The following is a 4,630-nucleotide window of genomic DNA, read 5'->3' as shown; positions in this document are numbered from 1 at the left end:
CAGTTTAGTCTAATGGTGTTGACACAAGAATGATTTTTGTTTTTTCGCAAATTTTTAGTAAAATCTCATGGATAATTTATTTTGAGACCATGAGAACTGAATAATTTATTATGAGACCATGAGAACTAAAAAATTTATTTTGAGACCATGAGAACTGAATAATTTATTTTGAAACCATGAGAACTGAATAATTTATTTTGAGACCATGAGAACTGAATAATTTATTTTGAAACCATGAGAACTGAATAATTTATTTTGAGACCATGAGAACTGAATAATTTATTTTGAGATCATGAGAACTGAATAATTTATTTTGAAACCATGAGAACTGAATAATTTATTTTGAGATCATGAGAACTGAATAATTTATTTTGAGACCACGAGAACTGAATAATTTATTTTGAAACCATGAGAACTGAATAATTTATTTTGAGACCATGAGAACTGAATAATTTATTTTGAAACCATGAGAACTGAATAATTTATTTTGAGACCATAAGAACTGAATAATTTATTTTGAAACCATGAGAACTGAATAATTTATTTTGAAACCATGAGAACTGAATAATTTATTTTGAGACCATGAGAACTGAATAATTTATTTTGAAACCATGAGAACTGAATAATTTATTTTGAGACCATGAGAACTGAATAATTTATTTTGAGGTCAGTAATACTGAATGATTAATTTGAGACAATATGTCATTATTTATAGAAAGGTGAGAAAATGAGCAGAGATGATGTCAGGGAGATAATTGATGAAGTTGATGATAATAAAGATGGCCGCTTGGATTATAAAGAGGTTTGTTGCATTTTATGGGCCCACATCTGTTTTAAGCAACAGATGTTATCGACACCTTACTTTGGCGTTTATTTCATCTTGAATGATTTAGGAGAGCTAATGAAGTCATTTCTTGACTACATCAATGTGCAACTTTTTTTGTGTATCAGGGATACTGAAAGCACTGATGTGCAACATTTCAATTTTAAATCAGACATCTGTGGATCTTCCACTAAAACTAAGAAATTTATGACGTTACTATCTCAAAATTTATTAGTAGCTTTTGCGATTCTGACCTCATAAACAGTTCAAAATTTCTAAAAAAATGGCACATAGAAGCCATAAATGATGTACATGGAAGTTTACATATTCACATAGAAGCCTTAAATGATGTACATGGAAGTTTACATATTCACATAGAAGCCTTAAATGATGTACATGGAAGTTTACAAATTATCTTTACAACCCCTTTAACACTGACATAAATAGAAATCCCTAATATCGATACCTATTTAATTGTATTTTACCTTATTCTGTATAAATTTCTACCTATTCCAGAAAATTGACTATAAGGAGGTTTGTCTGCTTGCAAAGAACACTTGTGGCTGTAATTATTGTAAACAATTCCACATCACCACAATATTTTGCATGGAATGAGAGCTTGCTATATATGATGCTCACAATATAGAAACTTGCACAAAATGTGTATTATACATCTGCATGCAAACATTTGTTATGGACCCAAAAGAAATATAAGTTTTCATCAAACTTTGTTATAATTTCAAATGATGTCTGAAACCCTCCTTTAAATCACACGCAGAAAATTTTTCTCCTGGAAATATATCAAACTGTACGAAACACTTTGGATTTAGTGATCACGATAGTCACAGAGTTTAATGGACTTATCATTCTAAATCGTGGTGTCTGATAAAATGGAGTTTGTTTGAAAATGTTGAAAGTTTATGAATGTTACGGATGAATCCGATGAAATCAGAAATTTAAAAGTTGATTATTTTGACTTTTTATCTAAATTTTATGTTCTGCGGGATATCATGATTACTATTCTAACAATGAGATTGCTGAAAAGAAAAGCAACAATATTGGTTAACTGCTGCAGTATTTGTGTGCCCTCATCGTATCTGCTACACAGTTTATAGCACAACAGGATCTATATTAAGAGTTATATCAGGAAATATTAAAACAGAACCTGAACCATGTTGTTACTCAGAGTTTCACACTTTCAAGTTCTGTTTTAATATTTCTATATATATCTCTACCATTATTTATTGAGCACTATTTTAACAGTGAAAATATTTTTTTTATTGTCAACTGTAGAATCACATAACATTTGAGCAAATTTAAAGCATGTGTGTAAAATTTGTATGCTGACTGAACGAAAAAAACAAAGTATTGCTATTAAAGGGACTATCCGCTTTTTTTGTAGGTTGAAAATTTTTTTTGCTCAAATTTGTGAAAACTATACACAAAAATCTAGAAATGTGTCCCTTAATGTATCTGAAAGTTTTAACTAGAAAAATTCAGCCGTTAATTTTAAACGCCAAAAATATTTAAAAACATTACGTAAGGTTTTTAAGTCTGTTATGCATTTTGGGAGCTATTAGAAAACTACTGTACGGTTTTAAATAAAATAAACACCTTATTGTAGAGACATATGTCTCCTATGTATTCTAAAGATTTCAACTAATAATATCGACCCATTATAAAGTCAAACACTAAACTGCTTAATTAACAATTAGTACTCTCTGTTTTAAAACAAATTCAGAGACAAAAGTAGATACATAGATATACATAGCATACTTTAGAAATATTTTCAGGTATAAATTACCACCTTTTGATAATTAAAACTTTTTATTTTGAAATTCTTTCCAGTTTTGTAACATGATAATAGCTACTACTGAAGATTGTAAAAAATTATCAATGAAAGTAATGGAGAAAAAGGAAAGAAAAAAACAAAGGAAATCTGATGAACGATCATCTTCAAGAAGAGGTGAGGGTTAAAGCAGTAGTTTAGCTTCATTTCAGTAATCAATCCTTAGGATTAGAGATGACATAGAATAACAGAAAATAATATTTCTGGGTTTTAATACATAAAACATTTCTACAATATTTTGAAATTTTAATATGTTTTTTCTCTTATAATTTAGAGCTTCTTTTCTTATTCTTGTTCAAAGATTATTATATTGTACCAATTTTTATTACCAATCTATTAGCAAGAGTACTACTTAAGTCACATTTTGTTTCTTTCCTGATAACTTTCTCTTTGATACCTTATTCTTTAGTAGGTGTAGTTATATTATTATTTCACCAGCGGCCTATTTCACAATGATTTTAGTATTCTAGTAATCCGATTGGTCAATAGCTAAAATCTATATCTAAAAATGTTAGCTGTTAAAGCCAATCAGATTACTTAATTTCTTAAAATCTTGTCTGTAATTCAGTTAAAATTTGTGAAACAGGCCCCAGATCATCAAATCAGATCAATCTGGGATGTCTTCAATCCTCCATTGATAACTGGTTAAAGCTTTTTTGAATTCTGTTTTTCATTTTGATTTTATGATTTATATTTTGTTTGTAGAATCTCAAGTAAAGTCTGTTTCTCAACTCTCTTTAAAATCTAACAAAACTGATCGAGGTATTTTCTTCATTTCTCAGTTTCATCAATTATTTCATAACATCAATAAATCTTATCTATCTTCATTCAAAAGTATACCAAATACCCTTATGCTCTTAATTTTGTTTTGGTTTTGACTTCTCTTAAAGGGATTGTAAAGAGGTTATCCTACTGTCTATGTCTATATGTCAATGTTGTCTATTTACTCCATTTCAATTCCCTGTATTCTGTTTGTAACTAGAAAGTATGCAAATAACAACCAGGGGCCTTATTCTCGAAAACTTAACTTAAAATCTCTCAAATTGATTATAGTTAAAATCCAATTTTAACTTTAATTAAGTGGTATTCTTCAATATAAAATTCGATTTTAGGCGATTTTAACTAAAATTGATTTTAGTGATAGACCTGTCAATCAATTCATGACGTTATAATGAATTCAACCAATCAAATCGTCGCCTGTAAAACATGAGGACAGTCTGTCGTCACGCCGCCATCTTGTCCGACATCAAAACAAAGCGATGGCGAAGGGATTTTTGTGAATTTCTTACAATTAAATAGTATGGAGGACATCAAATGCTGACAAGCAAACTTTCGTGTTCTAAATCCACCCTACTTCAAAATACGGTATTACTGATGTTACTGGTGGATTTCATTAGATCTTATTAGGAAGCGAGCCGGAACAACAGTCTACAGAGTCAGAGAGAGTACAGTGGCAGTGAAGTTGTGAACAAACACAAACCGGTAAATAGGCCTATTATAGTTGATATTGTTTGAGAAAATTCGTAAAAAGCCCATTCGGCTCTCGAATTATCGAAATAATTAAGACTTTCTTTTGTGACCTGCAGATTCCACGACGTTATTCATGTTTGATTAGGCTAGTGTTGCTTTCCTCAAGTTAGGCAAGTTTAGTTAGGCTAAGAAGTTCGCTTGTCTTATGCTTAGGCTAGGCCTTTAATCTTTCATTGCACATTTTACATTATAGAAACTAACAGATAGGCCTACCGCTTAGCCATAATAATAGACTGCCGTAGGTTAATTGGCAGAATATATAAGAGGCCGTCCATAGACTGACATAGATATAGGCCGCGTCCCGAGAGTCCACTTTAATGTAAATAGATCTACATGTTATAGCTTATAGCATTTTGGTCTTTGAGGCCAAATGTAAGCCAAAAATATTATTTAAATTATGATTATTTATCTTTTCAGGGCCAGTTTAG

At 30.3% G+C, this 4,630-nt stretch overlaps 1 protein-coding gene across 1 annotated transcript in view; it reads left to right on the top strand.

The window, feature by feature from the left end:
- LOTGIDRAFT_233138 (hypothetical protein) overlaps nucleotides 1-4,630 on the top strand; it is a 6,036-nt gene extending 1,406 nt beyond the window's left edge. Inside the window, exons 3-7 of the mRNA XM_009058683.1 lie at nucleotides 716-802; nucleotides 1,340-1,357; nucleotides 2,672-2,789; nucleotides 3,378-3,434; nucleotides 4,620-4,630. The gene's annotated coding sequence lies outside the window, so the exon portion shown is untranslated. The remainder of the gene's footprint in view (nucleotides 1-715; nucleotides 803-1,339; nucleotides 1,358-2,671; nucleotides 2,790-3,377; nucleotides 3,435-4,619) is intronic.

This window comes from Lottia gigantea, assembly GCF_000327385.1.
Source record: "Lottia gigantea unplaced genomic scaffold LOTGIsca_35, whole genome shotgun sequence".
Classification (NCBI taxonomy): Eukaryota; Metazoa; Mollusca; class Gastropoda; family Lottiidae; genus Lottia; species Lottia gigantea.
This window is presented reverse-complemented; position numbering and strand designations above follow the sequence as displayed.